Source organism: Choristoneura fumiferana, chromosome 18 (assembly GCF_025370935.1).
Source record: "Choristoneura fumiferana chromosome 18, NRCan_CFum_1, whole genome shotgun sequence".
NCBI lineage: Eukaryota > Metazoa > Arthropoda > Insecta > Lepidoptera > Tortricidae > Choristoneura > Choristoneura fumiferana.
Genome location: NC_133489.1, coordinates 3,849,482 through 3,874,442, shown reverse-complemented (window position 1 = coordinate 3,874,442; position 24,961 = coordinate 3,849,482). Strand labels below are relative to the sequence as shown.

The 24,961-nt window shown below is 39.2% G+C and overlaps 1 protein-coding gene and 1 non-coding gene across 2 annotated transcripts in view; both read right to left on the bottom strand.

The window, feature by feature from the left end:
- LOC141438195 (uncharacterized) overlaps window positions 1-24,961 on the bottom strand; it is a 102,016-nt gene that overhangs the window by 34,691 nt on the left and 42,364 nt on the right. The window lies entirely within an intron of this gene.
- On the bottom strand, window positions 6,971-7,042 carry TRNAH-GUG (transfer RNA histidin (anticodon GUG)). Its single transcript has one exon. It is a non-coding gene; the product is annotated as a tRNA-His (tRNA).

Genomic DNA, 24,961 nt, shown 5'->3' with positions numbered 1-24,961 from the left:
CAATTGGTGTCAATTGTCCCATGATACTTTATTTTATTTTGATTGTTAGCAGACGAACTCACGAGTTAAAGCAAGCTGGAAATAAATTGAAAATAAAGAACAATTTTTATCTTGTTTTTTTTTCTGTAACATTATAGCTAGGAAAAGCTTGAACATCTCAAGGGTACTCAGCTATTTAAGTTACCCACTAAGGCAATATACAACTTCCTTGGAGAATAAACGGCACTCAGAGTAAAAAGGTTTGGCGATATCGCATCTCAATTGAAAGGAATCTGTTATTTCGCTGATTGATTACGCTGAGTAACTTTATTGGAATTATATGTACGTATTATTCATTCCTTTTTATTAGAGATGGACTGACTATGGATTTTGCCAACTAACCAATCAAAAAATCGGCGCTGAAGTCGATGCGTAGTTAGCCGACTATAGTCGGCAACGCCGATCATTGGTTTCGGCTAAGTTCGGGTGCAATCGGGAATCGCGTAGTCGGCTTTCTCGTACATCACTACTTTTGATATGAGTGGCAGTTTGTTTTAGAAACAATCAAGATAAGGCTCCGTTTAGACTAATAGAAATGTTTCGTTGATCTCGTTCGCACCGCTCAGCTGTGTCCACCAGAGATGTGCCTGCGAGGATGGGTAAATTCTAACCTAACACATCCTCGCACAGTTTTAGTGGAAACGCGGCCTTATGGCTGTTGGCACAGAATAAGTAAACTGCTGGGTAATGAGATTAACTACATTTTTTTATTCGACTGGATGGTAAACGAGCAAGTGGGTCACCTGACGGTAAGAGATCACCACCGCCCATAAACATCTGCAACACCAGGGATATTGCAGATGTGTTGCCAACCTAGAGGCCTAAGATGGGATACCTCAAGTGCCAGTAATTTCAGCGGCTGTCTCACTCTCCACGCCGAAACACAACAGTGCAAGCACTGCTGCTTCACGGCAGGATTAGCGAGCAAGATGGTGGTAGCAATCCGGACGGACCTTGCACAAGGTCCTACCACCTACTACATATTCGCCGACTAGAAATATGGCCGGAGAGTCGAAATTCTCGACTAATCGGTGCTCTCTATACTAAGATTGGTTTTTTGGAATCTTTTGTATTTTTTATTTCAATCCAAATTTTACTTTACGGTCATCCCGTAAAACCGAAATTGAAAAAAAAGTAAGAAACAGTAAGTAAGTAAGTTGAAGTTTGAGGGCTTACGGCATAGATGTCGCTAGCGTCGCTGCTTAAGTGACTAAGTAAGAAACGCAAGCTGAGATATGAGGTGCATAGGGAAATTCGTGTCGGTACCGTGACCATCAGTGGTGTAGCGGTATAGCACGCGGTACGGATTACGAGGACCTGGCTTCGATCCCAGTGATGTCTTATTTTTCTGTTTTTTCTGTGCATCTATATTTCAGTCTGTATTTTCAACTTCTCTAACTTTTTATAGTAGTGTCATCTTGTATGTTTTGTTCTACTTTATGTCCGAGTTACTTAACGTTCTACTTGACTTGTTAAAATATAAATCCACAACAGCTGCGAAGTCACAGAACTCATTAAGAACCCTTAGGTAACATCTGCGGTTCGTGGACGAAGGTTATTAAAAAAACTTTTAGGAGTTGCATGAAAATGGTTGAACTTACCGAAATCAGACTTAGAAACTTAAAACATGTCGCTAGTGTCATGTCACGATCGCTGTGTTGGCGTCTGTTTTTAACCCCCGATGCAAAAAGAGGGGTGTTATAAGTTTGACCGCTGTGTCTGTCTGTGGCACCATAACTCTTAAACGGGTGAACCGATTTGAATGCGGTTTTTTATTTAAAAGCAGGTTTTCTAGCGATGGTCTTAGACATGTTTTATCAAAATCGATTCAGCCGTTTTTGAGATATTGAACTTTGAAGTGACAAAGTCGGGGGTTAATTAGCCTGTTGTAATGTTCCCGCTGCTGGGGAATGTCTTTCCTTTGGAGTTCCAACGCGCCTTTTCTGCACGTTATGTCTGACCAGTTAAACAATTCACCAAAAAAAAACGACCGGAAACGCCAACAAAAAAACGCCGCAATTTTTTGGCGGTTAAATTTTACATTAAGGGCGGTAAATAAGGAATTACGAACGAGAGTCTATTAGAAGCCCGAAGTCGAAGACTGAGGGCTTTAATGAGTCGATGTTCGTAATTCTAGTACCGCCCGTGCGACATACAATGTTTTTCATCACATTTGCGAGTACATTTTTTATTTCTAAAAGAAAAAATATAATTGTTCCAAATATTGGCGATACCTTAGGCTGCGCTCTTGGCAGCGCCGCCCTCCCCCTCCCGCAGCATGCGCGGCAACGTGCGTGTGCGTGTGATCCTGAAGCAGCGCGGGTTCGAGGTTTTATTTGGGGGGTTGCAACCAAGGTAGCCTGCGTGTTTAGATACTGTCTACGAGCAAGTGTGATGAAAAATATGTTAATTAACTACCTACTCATAACAAGTGCTACTTATTGTTGTCTTTGAAGTGATTCAACAGTTTTTGTCTAAATTACGTGTATGAATCGTTGAAAATATCAATGGCATGTGTTTCATTTTCATTATTATTATGTTCTCATTATACGGTTCAGAGGATGGAATTTACAAATATTGTTGATGGGATATCTCGGGATGGTACGTAGTACCTTTAGACTTATGTAATGTTCTTGGACGAATTACAAGATAGAATTCACAGACACGGCGGCAGCATTAGGAAGTAGTTAGTTTATCTGCCGATAGATGTCGCTGTACGGGAAATTAAATCAACCTGAATCGCGCTGGCGAGATTTTTCCTAGCAAGTATAAAAAGGGTGTCAAATTTGAGCAAGCAACCGTTGTTTGATTTACATCAAGGACAGCGGTTGAACAGTAGTCGTGTGTTTCGTTCCGAATTATCAAGATGAGAATGGATTATATTCGCTACAACTGTACTACCAATTTCCTTTTTTTTTTCATTTACCTGCCTTAAAAGCTCAAAAAGATTAAAATCAGTGGAACGCGTGAATTTCGAGTAAGAGTACACATAAAGCCGAGTACACGCAGTGAATCATTATAATGGGCAATGTTTCCCAGTTAAGGCACGATAAATACGAGCGTTAATGTTATGTGTGTAGACGCGGCTTATGCGAAAGCGGGGAATTTACTTAACTGTTATACTTTGTTCAACTTTCGTGGAATAATTTTGCTCAAGATCAAAAATCAGGTACGTAAAAATCAAATTCAAAACGTTTATTCTGTAAGTAGGCCGCAAAGGGCTCTTTTTAACCCCCGATGCAAAAAGAGGGGTGGGTTGTTTTGTTTTGTTTGAGAAAAAATATTGCGGAGTTACAGTGACAAATTAAAACGGTTGTTGTGGTTTGTTAGTCTAACATCTGGTAGCATGGTGTACGGTGATGTTGCTCTGAAGATGAGCTCTGGTTGAGTTCGAAACGCTTCAGTGTAGTGTGGTGGTGGTGATAGATGGGTTTGTGTGTGTTCTTACAGTGTGGAGGTGGAGGAACTGCATGAACACGCATATCTTGCATAAACTTAACTACCTTAAGGTCGCGGGTGACTCGGGTGAGCAAAGAAATTCTTTTAGTTCATTGATATGGACCTCCGCAAAGTAACGCCTGATTCAATAAATTAAATGTTATTAATTTACGGCGTTTTTTAAAGCCCGTAACTGAAGTAATTAGATGCAAGCCGGGGTTTGAACCCACGATCCTTTGCTTGAGAGGCCATAAACCAAACCACTAGGCCACCACAGCTTCGAATTTCATGGCGAAATCTCATTTGAAATTTACCACGAGCTTTACGGTGAAGAAAAACACCGTGAGGAAGCCTGCGAAGCAATTCAATGGTGTGTGTTAAGTTCCCAATCCACACTGGGCCCGCGTGGGAGCTACCCGTCCAAGCCCCCTCCTTCTGTGAGGAGGCCTGTGCTCACCAGTGGGACGTATACAGGCTGGGATGGATGACTGAGCAGGGCAAGTCTCCCGAATCACCCTCTATTGAATGAATAAATGCTTAATCTAAGCTTCCTTTCATACTCTCTGCATCGCTTTTAGCAATTAACATGCTCCTAGGCTTAATGATGTGCTTGTTGCCATTAATATTACGAATCATCCTCAGACATTTTCGTAATAATCCTCTACTTAACTTCGCCGCGAGCGAGTCGAAAATAAACGTTGTTATTGCTAATCACCCTCCCTTCTGTGATGATGGGTGGATCAACTTTACTATTTCTTGTTGTTATTCTGTCGGGTGTAGTTAATGTACGACTTGTTAATGCACGCTCAAATAATGCACGGCCTGATAATCCGTGCTTATGGACACGCTAATATACTATTTAATCCATTTCACTTAAACTTTGAGCGCTGTATATAGGTACCTGTTGTTAGTGTTACATATAATATAAGAACCATTGTAAATCTAATGTAATTTCCTGTGTAAACACTGTTGTTATATCAATGAATAAATAATAAAAATATGTACCTTATTTCACGGTCGGTATACAAATACGTATATAATCAAGTATGATTACGAACTAAAACAATGGCCAATTCAGCGGCCAACAATAGTTTGATATCCCAAGGGGCATCAATTCCTGTCTTGTTAAGCTTCGCCTTGTAAGGCAAGAGACAATGACTTTAATGGCTAAGTTATCTTAGGATTTTGCGGACAACTACTCAAAGTATACTACGCAGACTAGAGTTGTGCGCGCTCGTTCACTAAACGGATCGCTCTCAACTAGTAAAATCGAGCAGATGTCGATGACGTCACTCCACCTAGTGGGAGGCTTACCAACGCCTCGCTTTCCGGTCTGTGGTCGCCTCTCAAGATCTTTTCCACCGCTTAAACTTGCATATTCTTTGAGCTATGTCGATGACTTTAGTTCTTCGGCGAATTTCCATATTCCAGATTCTGTCGTGCAGAAAACTTCTGAGCATTGCTCTCTTCATGCCTGACTCTGAGCCTCTCCAAGAGGCCAACAGTCAAAGTCCACATAATACATACGCCCAAGACAAGGTTAAATAAATAATACAAGGGAATAATTATTTCCATGCACACTTACACCAGACTTTAGCCAATTGGTCAAAGCTAGTAGTAGGTACGCTTAAAACTTGAACTTTAGGGTTTGAGCCGCAATTATAGATCTGCGTGTATAATGGCCGAAATTGAGTGTATTTACATACTAAAGCTATTTGGTTGCTGTATTGTCCAATTGAGTTAAACATCATTAGTCAGGTCCAATTACTCGGTCCTACTAATTCAAGAGTGTACTAAAAATCGGATGTAGGTAGGTATACCAAAAATCTAGTCTGTCCGAACACGGAAGAGAATCATAATAAGATAAGTAAGTAAAATTTAAAGCAATCTAACACTCACACAAAACGAGGTGAAGATAAATTCATCATCATCATCATCATATCAGCCGTAGGACGTCCACTGTTGGACATAGACCTCCCCGATAGATCTCCAGTTGCCTCGGTTGGAAGCGGCTTGCATCCACCGTGAACCCGCGACTTTAACCAGGTCATCCGTCCATCTCTTTGGTGGACTGCCCACGCGCTTGCCGATCCGCGGTCTCCACTCGAGAACCTTTCGGCGCCAACGACCATCTGCGGGGCCACTACGAAACTCGCAACTCGAAGTTCCTGTCGTGTGGTCCCTCTGACACTTATACTAATTAATACGAGAGCGAGAGGGACCGCACGACACGAACTTCGAGTTTCGAGTTTCGTAGTAACCCTGCCGTTCTCCGTGCTATATGGCCTGCCCATCGCTACTTCAACGTGCTAATTCGCTTTGCTATGTCAGTGACCCTTGTTCTTCTACGTATCTCCTCATTTCTGATTCGATCCCGAAGTTAAATTAAATCATCTGTATGGCTTCTTCAGTCGTATGTACGGATTACCTGCTCCCTGGCTAGATCCAGTAAAAATTAAGTACTTCCTATAACCCAGTTGCAAACTTAGACTATCTGAAAACTAGTACACAAACTGGAACAAGGCACTAACCATGACACAGTTGAAAATTTTCCCATTGAACTGTAAACAGAAAATAACAGAGTTTTGTTCTACAGAAGTAACACAGTGCATATTTCACTTTTAGGGTCCCGTAGCCAAAACTTGGTTCCAAAATTTTGGGAAAATTCATGATGGTTGTAAATATATCAAACTAGCTTTTGCCCGCGGCTTCGCCCGCGTGGAATTCGGTTAGCGCGCGCTGTCCCCTCGAGAACTGTGCATTTTTCCGGGATAAAAAGTAACCTATGTCACTCTCTGGCCCATAAACCAGTTATATGCCAAAAATCACGTCGATCCATCGCTCCGTTTCGACGTGAAAGACGGACAAACATACATACAAACACGCAAACACAGACACACACACACTTTCGCGTGAATTTTTGATACTACCTCAAACTTTAAGGGCAGTTAGGAGGAGGCCCTATAATCACATTTTATTATATTTTAGTAAAAAATTTAGACTTAGTTTTTCCGTACAAAATTAATTAGCACGCAATGTATCACTACGCGATACTAATTTGTTTTTATTCAAAACGTCGCACTTGTTGACCTGACAGATGTCACAGAACGCTTTGTACGCATTACATTGCTGCTCGCAAATGTTTCAAAAATTAATTACGCTCTGGTAGTTAATTTTAAATTAACAATTTGTTTTGATAGCGGTTCACAGCAGTTAAATCTTCGTCTGGTTACAGTTTGAGGTAGTATCAAAAATACACGCTGTATAATATACCTATTTGAAAAACTCCGTATAAAATATTTAAAATCCTTAGAAAAATATTCCTTGATTTTTTCGTAACTGCTATAGAATCTCGGGCGTATCCGACACGCTCTTGGCCGGTTTTAGGTTTATGTGCACCGTTATTGAAAAAAAAATGATTGAACCAAAAAAACTCCGAGCAAAGCACGGTCAACATTGATTAAAAAAATACTCCGCCGCGACAGTGTATCACTGCCGTGACCAGGATTCGAACCTGGGTTACTACGGCCACAACGTAGGGTCCTAACCACTAGACGATCACGGCTACCGGAGCTGTGACCGAAGCTGCGAAATTCACTATCTCTTAAAAATAAATTAAAAACCGTCGCTGGCTGTATGCGTTACGCTCCAATGCCTGTGCAGGTTTTTTGTGGTGCTCTTTTGTCAGAAAATCCGAATTTAGGTATAGTCTCGTGCAATAAGTTGTATTGTATAAAACACGAAGAACTACAAAAAACGTAGATCTAAACAACTTTTTTTCTGAAGACTGTTCCATTTTTAAGTTAACAAAATGCTTGGAAAAAAATACTGATGACGATTAATTAATTAAGTAAACACACACCAAAAATAAACTCTTCACCAACCTGACAGTTCTAAATTTAAATTGAGAACAAAAAAAACAACCGAAGCCGTACTGCCGTACTGGCCATTGCATTGGACCTTTTTATAATTTTACTTTTTTTTAAATGTTTCATTTGATTGCTCTTTTCTCAAAGAGTACCAAACAGTTCTCGTATTTATAATTTATTGAATCAGGCGTTACTTTGCGGAGGTCCATATCAATGAAGTGACACAACCGTACACCATGCTACCATTCCGGGTACGGTTCTGTCACTCTGAAGATGAGCTCTGGTTGAGTTCGAAACGCGTCAGTGTAGTGTGGTGGTGGTAATAGATGGGATTGTGTGATTTGTGCGTGTTCTTACAGTGTGGAGGTGGAGGAACTGCATGAACACGCATATTTTGCATAAGCTTAGCTATCGTAAGGTCGCGGGTGAGCAAGGAAATTATTTTAGTTCATTTTTCTCGTATTTATGTCCACAATAATTCCACATTATGCTGTTTCTCAATCGTTTCTTGACATTTTGTGTTTATTTTTTCTAATTCAATTTCTATACACATTGCAATGCGGATGCTAAATAAATTTATATTTTTTAAATAATATAAACATAAAACTAAATACAAACATAATAAAAAAACCATTGTGTTGCATGAGAACAAAACCACTATTAAAAATGAAGACCTGAAATCAGATAAAAAGTGTAAAGGTTTTTTAACCGACTAAATAAATGACGTTTTGAGTATGACCTGTATGAATGTTTGTCCGCAATTATCTCGCGTTTGGCTGAACCGATTTTGATGCGGTTTTTAGAAAATAATTTGTTACATTTAGGAGAAGGTTTTGGTATTTTACCAATTTCAAAAAAGGAAGTTCTCAGTTTGACCTATATGTAACCTATTATGTTTGTCCGCGAAAAAAATGTAACTGACTAAAAATGGACTGAATGGAATCGTTGAAAGATGAACCTTGGCTACTAATCACTAAATAGTGAGAAATAAAGATTTTTTTAACAATAAATAAAACCGATTCCAAAAAAATATTTTTAATAAAAAATTGAACCGACTACAAACACAAAAAAAATTTTTTAACAAAAAATGGAACCGACTACGAAAACCTTAAAAATAATTTTAACGACCCAGCAGGAGTGGATCTATAGTCGTATACCTCACCTAATGCCTAATGGGCTTCTATCACTCCTGCTGGCTCGTGCTGATGCACCGACTTGAAACTAGTAGAAAATTTGTTTCAAGGTTTTTGTAGTCGGTCCTATTTTGTTTTTAAAAAAATATCACGGTTTTTGTAATTGGTTATTTTTTTTTATTAAAAATATTTTTTGGTTTCAGTTTTTTGTTAAAGAATTCTTTTCAGACCATGTACCTAATTCTAAAACATACCTACCTAGTAAAAATACTTGTGATCAAACGTAAACATTTACATTTAGTACCTACCCTTCAATATTCGTAAATTAAGCTAATGGCAAGGTTGTTGTTATTATTTTCATATTATTTGCTAGTGTAGGTATTGTGTATTGCACATATTATATATGTATACAATGGACTTTCTGAATTTATTTAATTTATGCTCTTGTTTACGCAACAAACACCCACCATACGCAAAAGAATGACCAATCAAACGCTTTTATTCAAATGGATCTATGTTGTTTTTTTCTGTTCAATTAATTCACCGAATTTGAAATTCGAATTCTGTTTTCGGACAGTGTTTGAAATTGCTTAATTGATCGAGAAGGATGTAATTTGAAGTCAACATTCGAATCGTTAGTATAACTGGCCAGTATAAAATGTTTAGCTTTAATGGTGTATTTTTTTTTATACGAAAGCCATTGATTGTTACTTTTTCATTTTTTTTTTATTTGAGTATGAAAGAAATCATCGAGAAAAAGTTGTGCCTTGGGACGTTGATTCCCTTTTTTCAAATGCACATTCTTAGGTACCAGGCCTTAGAACTTATACTTATTTGTATTCAATGCGGATACATCATGAAGTTTAAAGGTCAGGCTTAATCAAGGCGTTATCAGATCTCTCTGGGTGACCTAGTTAGATGGAGCGTCGTCGTTGAGATAACGAGCGGTTTTTGACGCTCTAAAAGCGCTATAGAACTCGAGGAAAGGTTTTTAAAAAGGATCATTAGAAAAAGTGATGGTGATACGGTCATTCTGGAGTCCTTATGAACAGATTAAAAGCGAAATTCCTGCAGCTGTTACCTTTAAGGAGATTTATAGATAACAGCTTTTTTGAAAATATTCAAGTTTTATCCGAAATGAAGAAATAGATCATCAGAATTACGAGTGGATTCCATTTTTGTCCAAATAAAGTCGAGCTTTTTTTGATTTTCGTACTAAAGAAAAATGAAAACTTTATGAATAAAACTTTAATAAAATGATTTCGAGACGCCCTTATTTTATTTTAATTCATTATTTGGTCAAAACAGGAAGAAATACACATTAATATGTATAACTATCAGTTTTCTGTCTATTACGGTTCTTGCCCTGTGAGGGACAGACGGACGGACGGACAGTGTAACGGTATTAAAGGGTTCCGCTTGTAACCCTTTGCGTACAGAACCCTAAAAACCAAACTGTCAAATTCAATTTAGCCAAAATCCGTTACGTTACTTTGCATAAGCCTCAAGGTTTTTGTCTTACAATCTTTGGGTCGGATTGAATTGATTCCTAAAAGGATATAACCCTTATAAGAATCAGGTCAGTCGGGGCTTTTAAAGTGTCGTCGTGTGGAATAAATGGGAAGAGTGGATGCCGCAATGTATGTATATTGGGTACATGCAGCATTCATGCGTAATTTGAGAACAAAACAACCTGCATACTTACCTTTGAATTGCAGATGTACGAAAACGTAATTAACTATAGCCAAAGGTTTCACAATTTGGGTTAAATCATCCGAGGAGTTTTGAGTGAGAAAGACAATGAGGGCTATCGCGTATGAATTCGCCGTTAGAGGCGCTGGTGTAGGGTGAGGTCTCCGAAATGTCAAATCTCATAGTTTTTGGGTGAGCTACGCGGGTTTATTTATAATTAGAATAATTTTGTGAGTATTTTGCATTACCTGAAATTAGTTATGGCAATTATGCGATAAGGGGCAATGAATGTCTGTGTTTTGAGATAGTTTTGTCTTTCGAAAACTTTTGTCCTCCCTTTTTCCGAACAAAACGGGACTACGCAAGACTGTGGTTGCTCGATATTTTCATGGTACGGTTTTAAGATGTATTAAATATGATTTTAATGTAATCTTTGTTTTCACGCCCGTAATAACAGAAAGCGACACTTAAAACCTCACGCAACAGTGGCGCCATCTAGAAATACAAAAAACGATACAAAAGACGAAATGAGCAATGGAAAGAGCTATGCTCGGAGTTTCTTTGCGCGATAGAATCCAGAATATGGGAATTCGCCGAAGAACTAAAGTCACCAACAGTTCGAAGAATATGCAAGATGAAGGGCAATGTGTGGGACACATCGCTCAAGGAATAGGTAGAGCCGTTGCGAGAGAAAGGTCCTCAAGTGGCGACCACGGACCGGAAGACGAAGCGTTGGAGATGCTTCCTCTAGACCAGACGTTTTCAACCAGTGTGCCGCGTATATTTTCAGGTGTGCCGCGACTGCCGCGAAGTGTATACTTTTTAGGGTTTCATATACCTAAAGGTGTCAACAAGACCCTATTAATAAGTTATACATATTATTGGTATACTGTACGGAACCATCTATGCGCCAGCCAGACTCGCACTTAGCTATTTTTACTGGTGTGCCGTGATAATTTGATGAACGTAAAGTGTGCCGTTAAAACCAAAGGGTTGAACCTTTGCTCTAGTCTAGACTGACGACATCGCGAGAGTTCCAGGCAACCCGTGAATGCAAGTGACGAGTAGCCGTTCATTGTGGCGTTCTAAGGGGGAGGCCTTTGTTCTACACTAGACGTCTTCCGGCTGATGATGATGAGATGAGGTAGACGAAGGTCTTTGATCAGTGTGTGCTGCCAGTGATGACAATCAAAACTGCGTCATGATCGCTTAAAGAGTCGCCAGACTTAAGGAGCAAGTGGTATGTGGGCAAGGCACATTATTCATAGAATCGACGGCCGCTGAGGCAGTAAGGTTGTGGAGTGTCGACTACGAACTGGAAGACGTAGCGTGGGAAGGCCTCCAACAAAATGGACTGACGATCTGGTGATGGTCGCGGAAACCAGTAAGACGTGGGCAATGCAGAGCTGATCGTTGTGGAAAGGTTGTGGAACTCTTTGGTCAAGACCTTTGTCCAACAATGGGTCAGAAAGACCAGGGCCTTTATAATTATACTACAGTATTTTTTTTTTCGTATTCAAGAACTTTTAGCAGCTGGGCGTTTTAAAAAAAATTTACCCTTTCTTTTTTTTTGAAATTTTGGAAAAAATGGTTTTTCCTTCACAGAATCAAGAGCACAATCGATTCTGATCGTTTAAAAAAATGTCTCCACTTTTTCATAAAAAAAATGTCGGTTCAACTTTGTCACGCCTATCTGTGTATAAAAAAAACGTTGCAAAACTGAATTTTTTTTTGGGGATATTTTTTTAAACTATCGGAATCCATGGTGCTCTTGATTCTGAGTAGGAATAACCATATTTTTCCAAAATAAAAAAAAGGGTAAGCTTTTTTTGAAAACGCCCAGCTACATTACTGTTGTTATTGTTAACAGAGTTGTGATAACACACCCTTAAAGAGCATTATTATTAAGCTTTTCAATCATGTAATCGCAAACGCATATTTCTAGCTCACTGTCACACGATGACGCGACACAAGTGTAATTATTGCAAAACCAAACAGTACCTTAAATTGTAAGCAAAAGTTTACAATTTTGAGTACGATATAAACGGAATCTAAGTCTTTATTATCCGAAACGTGTGTCGCGTTAGATTAGAATTCTATGAACACCTCAAAAGTATGCAAATGAAACGACACAAATTATACCGAAAAAATGGTTCGCAATAAATTCGGTTATTATGAGAATTGTTTCGGCTTCCACGGGCTTTGCATAATGCGTCGGCAACAGGTGGCCGAAAAAAAGAAGACACAATTTGGACTGATGGTTTTAACAGGCATTTGCATATTTCATTGAATGCTACGCGCCCGGAGGATTTGATGGATTCTTAGAAAGCCCCAAAAATACAATTTTGCATTTATTGGTAAATAAAGTTTATTTGGAAATGGACGTACGCTTGCCTTCATTTAAGCTTAATGGTTGCTTGTTATGAAATGTACACAAAATTATATTATAATTTTGACATTGGGAGACTTTACATCTCCAATTCATTTTTTGACGGTGGAAGCGGAAATATAGCTGAGATATATTTAGCCTTTGGTTCTTAATTATCTACGGGACCCCTTAACCTTTTCACCGCCACGTCAAATACAAAAAACATTACCAATACGCCAGGTTTGCAATGCCTAAAATTGAACCTTAACACAATTGAACGAAGGTTGCTTTTGCATTGAAGTAATGGACGTATATATAGGTCGCTGGCGTAGAACCTGCGGTGCGTATGTATGAGTCGTTGGCGTCGAAAAGGTTAAGCAACTCGATAAGAAGGAGAAATGAGAGAAGTTTTTTTTTATTCGACTGGATGGTAAACATGCAAGTGGGTCTTCTGATGGTAAGAGATCACCACCGCCCATAGACTGTTGACATTTAATTAGAATTTTACTAACAATAGATTGATAAGTTGTTTGTATGCTTTTTACTAACAAAGTAGATGTATGCACGTAAACTCTTTATTGTACAAAAGAAAAGAAACAAAACACAATTGTTAAACTTTGAGATACAATTGTAAGAGATGTAATTGTCTGAATAAATAAATTAAATTATAATATTATTATTATAGACACCTGCAACACCAGGGCGATTGCAGATGCGTTGCCAACCTATAGGCCTAAGATGGGATACCTTAAGTGCCAGTAATTTCACCGGCTGTCTTACTCTCCACGCCGAAACACAACAGTGCAGGCACTGCTGCTTCACGGCAGGATTAGTAAGCAAGATGGTGGTAGCAATCCGGGTGGACCTTGCACAAGGTCCTACCACCTGCGACAGTATGTCTTTGGACACGACACCTCATACCCAGTTGTCAACAAGTTTTGCCATAGGGACTTATTAACACTGACTTAATCGTAAAAAAATTCAGCAACCCGATGGGAATTAAACCATTACTTATTCTGTGCCATTACGGTGCCACGCCACTGTATAGTTAGGTAATAAAGGGACCCCTGGGCCAAAGTAGTTTTTTTTATTCGACTGAATGGAAAAAGAGCAAGTGGGTCTCCTGATGGTGAGAGATCACCACCGCCCATAGACATCTGCAACACCAGGGGTATTGCAGATGCATTGCCAACCTAAAGGCCTAAGATGGGATATCTTAAGTGCCAGTAATTTCACCGGCTGTCTTTGCTCTCCTCACCGAAACACAACAGTGCAAGCACTGCTGCTTCACGGCAGGATTAGCGAGCAAGATGGTAAGAATAACACGCATTTTAAAAATAATAACGACTGGGGATTTAGTCGCTATCCGACAGTACGTGAAATCCCTTTTCAGTCTGTATCTTTCCTTATCCAACCTTTAAAAGCCCGTTTCACCGAGCTCCTGCTGGGCTACTACGAAACTCGAAACACGAAGTTCGTGTCGTGCGGTCCCTCTCGCTCTTGTATTAAATAGTATAAGTATCAGAGGGACCGCATGACACGAACTTCGAGTTTCGAGTTTCGTAGTAGCCCTGCTGGTACTAGAGTGAGGAACAACTCTTTCATTTTTTCTCTAGCGTTTAATTTATTTTTTTGTGATAAATGTGACACTGGCACAACAAAACAAATGACTAAGCACTCGTACTTGAAGAAAAAAATCAGATGTCACTTGTCACTTGATTGTCAAAAAAATGAACTCTTGTCATTATCAAATAAAATAAATACAACCTCCTCCTTTTGTGTCAGAGGGACCGAATGACACGAACTTCGAGTTTCGAGTTTCGTAGTAGCCCTGCTGACCTGCTAATACGAAGTGCAAAATTCGAATTTCGTATCTTGCTATCCCGCTGACGCTGACGTTGTTTAACACGAGAGTGAGAGGGACGGTACGACAGGAACTTCGATTTTCGAATTTCGTAGCAGCTCCCCTGTTAAAAAATCCGCTGAGTCGTAGCGCTAACGTGATTGTCGGCGGTGTCGGAATCCCTCGTACGAGCTAATGCTTCTCACGGGTATTTGCCAGTCTCAGAGTAGTCTTAGCCACAGCCAGTGAGAAGAGGCCTTCAAGTCGGTTCCGAATCGCTGCGTTTTATAACTAATTGCTTCTAGTTTTATTTATCATCCCAGCCTATATACGTCCCATTGCTGGGCACAGGCCTCCTCTCAGAACAAGAGGGCTTGGGCCGTAGTTCCCACGCGGGCCCAGTGCGGATTGGGAACTTCACACGCACCATTGAATTGCTTCGCAAGTTTGTGTAGGTTTCCTCACGATGTTTTCCTTCACCGCAAAGCTCGTGGTAAATTTCAAATGTAATTCCGCACATGAATTTCGAAAAACTCAGAGGTGCGAGCCGGGGTTTGAACCCATGACCCTCTGCTTGAGAGGCGATAGGTCAAACCACTAGGCCACCACGGCTTTATATTTATAGTAGACAGAAAATAAAACTTATTGGGACGTATGACTGTCCAGCGAACAAACATGTTCGCTGATGATAAAATATAACAATCAGGGGTTAACTCATTCATCATCGTCATTATTATATCAGCACTGTTGGGCATATATGACGCGATTATGTGATCCCCCCTCCCCCCCATAGACCTCTAGTTGCTTTGGTTGGAAGCGACATACATCCATTCCGTGGAGCCGCAGCTTTAACCAGGTCATCCGTCCATCTCATTGGTGGACGTCTTACACTGCACTTGCCGATTGGCAGCAACTCATTGCTAGCCATTTAAAATATGGCTTGCTAGCTATTTTCGAGTTAAAAATGGTACTTAGTTATTTTTAAAACAATAATTTTAAACAAACTGTGTAAAACAGAAAACAACACGCGAACACCCAACCTACACACTCAAAGCCCATTCTAGAACGAAATGGGAATGTGGCTGCCGCGTCCGCTCGCTACATCGGCCACGCATTTGACAAGAACAGAATGGTACCTGGTACCACTAAACTCAGTGCACGCAGTGACAAGTGACGCCGTCATACAGTTTGCGATAATTTAGTGACAGTCGCTGTACTGAGACGTTATCATTATACTTTTAACCTCCTAAAGCCCACGTCAAATTTCGATTATTAGAATTTGAAAAATTTGTCAAGCATTTAAAGTTGACATTTGCTTTGACGTATGTTCTAAATTAAGGACGTTGGGCCTTAGGAGGACTCTCGGCGAATAGACTTTAAAATGCGATTACCTTTTGATGAGCTCCCGAAGTCCCGATGAAGGGCCAATCAACTATTTTACCGACACTTTCTTTGGCGTTTCCAAAATTGTCACTGGCGTTACCGAAAAATCGTACTTCCAACAAGATATTTCACGGTTTAATACGTTGAACTTACGCAGGATGGCATATATTCATATACACCATCTATTAAATTACAGAAAAAACATGTTTACTTACAAAAATCTGCAATTGTTTGAAAAATGTCGCGGACAGATTAGTCGTGTCGGTTAAAAAGTTGATTGGCCCTGAAACGTGAAACGTCGAGACGCTGACGTGAAACATCTTTATTTACAGCCTTTTTCATAAAAAGTTAGAGCCTCCTTGAAGGCTCCTTGAAGGCCCGATGCTAAAAAAACATGATTCATAAACGTCTGTTAGCGCTAATCAGTCGATCAAGGCTCTGCTAAAGTTAGAGGGTCGTAGACCCTCCTTTATCTCTCTGCTAAGTCACAAAATGGCCGCCACAAGTTTGAACAGCTGACTCGAATATTTTCACCCTACACCGGTAGATTAAGTTTTAAGATTAAACACTAACAGCCTTATTCATAAAAAATCCTTAATTGAGGTTTGATCGGTCTGTTACTTAGCAGACTGATTAAGCTTGTTAGACGGTTGTCAAGAAGTATGATTCATAAACGCTTGCTAGCAGTCTGCTAGTTGTTGAGCTGCTGATAGACGGATTAGACGCGTTATGTTGGCCACCTTGACAAGTCAAAGACAAAAAATGGCCTAATCGATAATTAAAAAAAAAATGACAGCAGTGACAGCAAATTACCAGGAAAAAAAATAAAAAGCGAGATGTTTGTTTTCCCGCCATTTCCGATCCGCATGTTTATGTTGTGCAAAAAGCCATAATTATGTTATTCATCCTTATTTTTTTTCATATTTATTGTTAAGTTATTGTTGCTAATTTAGAGGATTTTTAAATACAAATTCCTGTAAATAAATTTTCCTGTTTTTTTTTTAATTTGCGTAGCCCTGCCTTCACTATAAATATCTTCGGTACCTATGGTTTTTTGCTCTAGTCAAAGTCAGCTGTTCAAACTTGTGGCGGCCATTTTGTGACTTAGCAGAGAGATAAAGGAGGGTCTACGGTCCTCTAACTTTAGCAGAGCCTTGATCGACTGATTAGCGCTAACAGACGTTTATGAATCATGTTTTTTAGCATCGGGCCTTCAAGGAGCCTTCAAGGAGGCTCTAACTTTTTATGAATAAGGCTGATAGTGTGTACGTGGTTCGCAAGCCTGACGCGGGCAGAACACATGGGGCTCGTAGTGAGTCGACGAGTGTCGGTTTCTAGAACCTCGTTACAGTATCAGTTACAGCTCGTTTGATGAGTACGTTCCGTGAGGGCGCTCGATGGATGTCACAAGTGAAGATCGTTTCACGCGTACATACTAGAACCACTTAACGTGTTCGGTTACATTTACAGCTCGCTAGTGAGTACCCGGCTTAAGAAAACGTGGCCACGAAAATTGAGGCATTTGAAATACTGGAATAATAACCCTGTGCGTTAAAATAGTGTGTGATAAGGCTGTTCTTTGATATTGTTTTACAAAATGGCGTCTCAACTCCCATTAAGCCTAACTTTAGTAAGTATTCAAACATGTGGGAACGTGATCTTTCAGTTATGATTGGTTATTTGGAGTCTTTTTGTATGTTTTATTTCAACTCTAAATAAAAAATACAAACTGAGACATGGATACACAGAAAAACCAGAAAAAGAAACCAGCGCTGGGAATTGAGCCCAGGTCCTTAGCATTCCGTGCTGCGTGCCATACCCCTACACTACCACTTATCGATGTGAACTTTGAGGAAAACCTTGACTATGTTATAAAGCTATGAAAATGATACTTTATGTTTACCTATATGAAGTACAAAGTTGGCATACTTATAACAATGGAAGCAATTCAATGGTGCGTGTGAAGTTCCCAATCCGCACTGGGCCCGCGTGGGAACTATGGCCCAAGCCCTCTTGTTCTGAGAGGAGGCCTGTGCCCAGCAGTGGGACGTATATAGGCTGGGATGATGATGATGATGATGATACTTTATAACGTCAAAGTGGCGTTTTTTTTTGTAAAATGTGTTACCAATGATGAATTATGGAACTGAAATCACAGGTATTGTTAACGCGCGGACTGTCAAGAGCTCACTCATCATCTCTATCTATTCGTTAGACGACCAGATGGCCTAGTGGTTAGAGAACCTGACTACGAAGCTTGAGGTCCCGGGTTCGATTCCCGTGTCGGGGCAGATATTTGTATGAAAAATACGAATGTTTGTTCTCGGGTTTTGGGTGTTTAATATGTATTTAAGTATGTATCTATCTATATAATTATATTTATCCGTTGCTTAGTACCCATAATGCAAGCTTTGCTAAGCTTACTTTGGGACTAGGTCAATTGGTGTGAATTGTCCCGTGATATTTTTTTTTATATTCTATCCTCATCCTGTAGGTAACCACTGTTTGACAGAAAAATAGTCTGTCTACACTGGTCTTATAAAAACTCAAGGTAACTCAAAGTACAAAGAAATAAAAAACCGGCCAAGAGCGTTCCATACACGCCCAGGATAGGGTTCCGTAGCCATTACGAAAAAATCAAATAATACATTTCGAAGGATTTCGTATTGTGTACTGAATCTTCCAAGTTTAGGTATATTTTATACCTTAGGCTGCTATTTACTCTTAAACTACTAATAATTCTCAAACAATCTTAGCCGCTATAATTTTCCTTGTAAATTTGATATATTTACTACCATTCTGAATTTTTTCAAAATTTTCCACCCAACAGTTTAGATTTTAGAGGGGGGGGGGACGCTCAATTTAAATGAAAATTTGCACTTTAAAGTTGAATATTTCACAAACAGATCACTGAATAGAAAAATTGTCTTAGCAACCCCTCAATAGTTTTAAAAGACCTATCCAACGATACCCCACAATATAGCAATATAGGGTTAGTCGAAAAAAAAATCACCCCCGCTTTACGACTATGGGAGGTACCTGCCCTAAAAAATGATTTTTTACTTTTTTATGTTGTACCACTTTGTCGGCGTCACTGATATGTATATTCATATCAAATTACAGATTTCTAGTACTAACGATCTTTGAGCTTACCCGCGGACAGACAGACATAGTTCCTAGTTGACTACGGAACCCTAAAAAGCTATTTTAGGGTATCTCAATGAAATCCAATCAGAAATAACGAGATCTACGGAATAACCAAAATTAACGTCATAACTAGCTCCGTAAATTGCACGCCTGTAGGTATACGTACTTCGTTTGGATAGGTATTTAACTAAATGTAAACAAACTTCATCTGCCAGATTTGGTACATTCAAGGATTTTATACATTTTACTTATATGACATTGTAATACAAACTAGTGTATTTCAATACAGAAATTTAAATGTTTAGATAGTTTAATGGGCGAATTTCAATATTTAAGACACCAATTGACGCTGTTTTGTTTACATTTAGTTAAATACATATGCAAACCAAGTATAGGCTTACCTATTTTAGAGTAACGAAGACCATCGGTGCTGACGGTCAAATATTGAAGCGTTTTAGAATAATACGTTATAGCTATACGTAGGTAGGTAAGGTAGTGCCACTAGAGTTGGGGACACGCTCACAAGAACATGTCATGCAATGACAGGGGGATTTTGACATTCATTCATTCATTTAATATATCCTCCTTTTATGCAATCAGTACTTCATGTAGCTCTGTGTGCAATCATTCACTTCAACTCTCGTGGCACTACCTATATCAGCGCTGACTTGTCAGCGGCCGTGTAGTCGTCTGATTTGACCATTGCAGGCAAACCTGAAAAACATTAGTTAAAAAAAACTTAATTAAAATTGAGCTTTTCTGTCAACACCGTGACAGTTCATTGCGCTTTCATACGTCAACAGTCCAACTTGGATTTGAATTTCTAATTAATAACAAACAAAGGTGAGCGTTTTGGGTCCGTTATTGGGCTTCGCTAAGCCGCCCTAAGTGGCCGCTCACGTCACTTCGGGTTAAATTATATAGGGTTCAGATTTAAGGTAAACCTTGACAAAGGCATTTTGATGTTTCGTGTATACGCACTTTGTAGATAAAAAAAACCGTAAACTGCTTTAACTTTGCCCTCTGGCCCCAACATTGCCTGATTCAATTTACAGTCGATAACTATTAGCACCCTTCTAGGTTCTTAAACTTTTATCCCCCCGTAATAATAATTCCCGTGTAGATAAAAGTATAAAGCCTATAAGAGTGCTAAGTTATCGACTCTAAATCGAATCAGGCAATGTTGGGGCCAGAGGGCAAAGTTGAAGCAGTTTACTAAGTATAGGTCTGTCGTTCGACGTACTTTTGAGTCTTAGTGTACTTTTGAGAAGTGACCCCTCTCTGTGTTAATTAAATCTGTGCGTAAGTTAGGTTAAAGCGTTGAAATATTTACCAGTTCTTTTGCTTTATTTACACGGTATATCCAAACATACATCTAGTTTAATTTGTCATCACTTTATTAGTAGGTACAGTCGAGTTCATAAACTTGTGAGCAAAAATTTAGTCAAAAATATTTGAACACGACTCTATTCTTAACGGCGTAGAAGCGTGTTCAGATATTTTTGATTTTTCGCTTAACCCTGTGATACGAAGCTGAAGCGTACAAAGGTGTACATAGACTTGTGAGAAATAATTGTTGTATCTACTAAATTGATTTTTAAATAAATAAATAAAAATACCCACCTACTTAAATAAACTATCATAGGACAAATTAAATAAATTAAATGCTATATGCTAGCTAATTAGGTTTTAGTTTGTAAATGCATGTGGTAGGACCTTGTGCAAGGTCCGCCCGGATTGCTACCACCATCTTGCTCGCTAATCCTGCCGTGAAGCAGCAGTGCTTGCACTGTTGTGTTTCGGTGTGGAGAGTAAGACAGCCGGTGAAATTACTGGCACTTGAGGTATCCCATCTTAGGACTCTAGGTTGGCAAAGCATCTGCAATACCCCTGGTGTTGCATTTGTCTATGGGCGGTGGTGATCTCTTACCACCAGGAGACCCACTAGCTCGTTTGCCATCCAGTCGAATAAAAAAAAATGTGATAGTGGGATAGTTTAGTTTTTTATTGCAAGTATTCTTTGATTTAAGTAAATGAAAAGCTTTGTCCAGACTATGAAATAATTTAAAATATGATACTAGTCGTCTTTTATCCCAACTAGGCAAAGTTAAAAACATATAAAAGTGTAACATCATTAAAAGTAGCTGCATGCTTTTGTACTTTGTCGTTTTACAACAACGTACTTAACACCATACAAATTTGACAAATGTGCTAATACGACAAAGTAATACAAATGATCCGCTACTTTTGATGCTGACTGTACAAGTAAAACACCCATGACTCACCTACAAACCTCTAGGTAGTCAAAGTCACCAATCGCAAACTTAGAACATTTTCTTACATAAAAACTTCAAGCCTTCAAAAACAATGTTTACTACCTATCCTACTCTATCCAACTCTCAATACCTGTCCAATCGGCGCCGTTCCGTCTGTCTGCATTGGCACCCGGCCATGTGGAAAACATCGTATTTATGCCAGCCTTTTATCACAAAGATTTGATCTTAATTTATTCTTTTTCCCTCACCTATCCCCTTTTTTCACGTGCCAGTGTGATGAAATTCTATAATTTCGGAGAGCTGTAGCGGGATTTTGAAAGTATTTGGAATAGCTCGCTTTTAAATCCCCCTCTGCACATGGTATGATGGAACGTTATAAGAGAATACTCATGGACCTAATGTTGTGTTTGCTTTACCAACAAGTGGTATACTACCTATGTATAATTATAATAAAAGATTTCTGTAGATAAAGAGCAAAGCTAGGATATTTCTAATCCAATAGCATCAGTCGCTCTTACACACATACGAAGCATATAAAAAAGCCGTGATAGTCAAATGGTGTTGGTTTGACATATGGCCTCTCAAGCAGAGAATCGTGGATTGAAACCCGGGTTCTCACCGGAAGACAAACCGCACTGTACGCAGCCATATTTCGACTCCGTATTTACAGGTAGAAATGTATGTATAAAACCCTAAGTACACCTTTCGCACAAACAAACAGAGTTCCCTAGGGATAGAAAAAGGAAAACTCTCATTCCATCAGGATAAACCGGCTGAGGCTGAGTTGCCAATAGAAAAAGGAAACTCTCATTCCATCAGGATAAACCGGCTGAGGCTGAGCTGAGCAGAGTGGAGAAACGCCGATGTGTTTTTAGTGGGTATGCTAAGACCAGAGAGTCCCACATAACTTTCCACGGAAGTATGCATAAAGCATTTTCACATCGCAAAAAAAAAAAAGGGTGCTTAATAAATCAATTAAAGCCTGAATTATCGCGATTCGCATTAAGTGTCATTATAAAATCTGCAGAGCAACCGCGATCTATCATGTGGCCGATCCGTTATCCCGGTGATCCCGTGGCCCGGGTTAGAGCGGGTGCCACACTATATTTTTGATGAGAAAGCTTTAATTTCTGACTTGAAAAATTCGAATTTGAAGAATTACATTGCGTCGATGATACTGTAATTAGAAGAGTGTTTGAATTAAATATCTTTTCACCTCACTAGCTCGATAAAGCTTTCTTTATCCTTCGAAATCTGCGTGGAAAGTCGCTTTTTATCCTCTTGGCTGGAAAGAGTTTTTGAAATTCGAACGTTATCGTGAACGGGTGCCCTCTTGAAAATACATATCGACCGCTTACTTTCACAACCTCGTATCTGGCCACAAAATTGCTTTAGAATCATTTTTATGTTAAGTATGATAGTGTTGATTTGTTGTATACAATTCGGGTAGATACGAGGTTGAGGAAGTAAGCGTTGAATATAGAAGTGTTCACAAAGAAAGTTCGTCATACATTGTTAAAGTAATATTTAAATCTGTTATTTCATTCTTATTACTAAACATTTATTTAGTAATAATAAAGCTCATTTCAGTTTTCTGAAATTATTCCAAATGCGTCTATAATTACAAAAAAAATTACGTTACAGAACAAACAAGAAGAAAATAGATATCAAATGATGAAAAGAGATTCGGAAACGCACCCGCAAAAAAGCACAATGACACGTTCTGAAACGTGGTTTGTCATGTCATGTCATTTTAAAAGACCTACCCAATGATGCCCCACACTACAAGGTTGGATGAGAAAAAAAAACACCCCCACTTTACGTCTATGGGAGGTACTCTAAAAATTTTTTTTTTGAATTTTTGATTATACCATTTTGTCGGCATAGTTTACATATATATTCGTGCAAAATTACAGCTTTCTAGCATTGATAGTCCCTGAGCAAAGCTGCGGACAGACAGACAGACAGACATGGCGAAACTTTAAAGTGTTTTCGGAGCGGTACAGCTTAGAGATCTTTAAAAAACGAGTCTATCAGTCTCTCAAAGGGCTGGCAACGCACCTGTGATACCCCTCGTGTTGACAGGTGGCGGCGGTGATTGCTTCCTATCAATTGACCCGCATGCTCGTTTTCCCCCTATTATATAAAAAAACCTTACCTAACCTTAAATAACACAAAAACTAAGCAAAGTACCTTTAACGTGGTACAGCCTGAACGTCGATTGGCGTATGAAAACATTCATCAATTGTTCGCACAGTAATATTATTAGCAAACCTATCAATGGAGTTTCACCTTTACCCTTTCGATGTCTGAATCCCAACCTTCGTCAGGGCTAATACTGCCGTCAAGGTCCTTACGAGACGGTTGTTTAATCAGCAGGATCTCCAAAAATACGAGTTAACTACTAATATTATTAATGTGAAAGTATGTGAGTGTGTGGGTGTTTATAACTCCTTCAAGCTTAAAGCGAATGAACGGAATTTGATATGTAGATAGAAAGAAAAGAACACATACTCTCTCTCTCTCTCTCACACACACACACACACACACACACACACACGCACGCACGCACGCACGCGCACACATGGTTACATTAAAAAATGGATACAAAAAGCGAAGCTGGCTCAGCCAAAGTTACAAATTGTTTCGCTACGCTGATTCTGCCAGAACCTCGGACTTGGGTTTTTAAAAGTAAACATAATTTAATATTAAATTCTACTATACGAGAAGGAAAACGGATCATAAGAAGTAATCATTAGAATAAAAAATATCAAAACAAGAAATCTTGTCTGTAACACTAACAATATTTTAATATTTTTCTATTTGGGATTAAAGTGCTCTAATAGGTAGGTATAGGTACGTATAGTCAAGGAAACTGAATCACGTAGGTACCAGGGCTACTTGTCATGTTTGCATCCCATACATTTGCCAAAGAAATCGTAACGAAATTGATTACGAAAAGTGGAACCCCTGGTACGTGATTCAGTTTCCTTCACTGTACTGTGACGGACAAATGTACAGACGGATTGCATAGCGACATAATATGGTTCAATTTGTCACCCTTTGGGTACGTACGAATCTCTATAAAACTATTTATCCTCACAAAAGGAACTCTATAAACCTAAGACCCTGGTTTCTACAAAAGAAAAGGGTTAAATGAAACTATAATGCAAAGATGCACACCGACCGAGACTTAATATAAGAAAGGCTCAGACATGATTACGTCTTTTTACCCGCTTTTTTCCCCCGTTTTATATTTAAATGGGTTATGAAGTTGCTCATATCGTGATAGAATAATGGAAGACGCGTTACCGAGAATGTAAAAAAATATGAGGTATATATATTTTAGTCAGCTTCGTTCTGCTGAATTTCATATTTTTGAACGTAGATCTATCCATCGTCTTGTTAAATCGAAAGTCCAAGACTACAGTCGAAAATAGAATTTAGACACTCGAAAATAATACTTATTCAGCTCCGAGCTTGTCGACACGAATGAAGAGGGTTATGTATGATAAATAAAGGACGGACGATGGATGCAATATGGTGCCGAAAGCATCCACCAAGAGCAATACCGCGCGGCGTGGGCCGGCGCGATGGCACGCGAGTATTGTGTTTCCATTGAAGAGTTAATAAGCACTTTATCTACGCAGCAGTACAGTTCATTATTCAAATAACAAAAAGTTTAATTCTCGTATCGCGCATCATCGCCAATCCATACTGTTTCCACTGAAAATGCGAGAAGAAGCTCTAAGAGAGAATTGAAATTTTGCCAT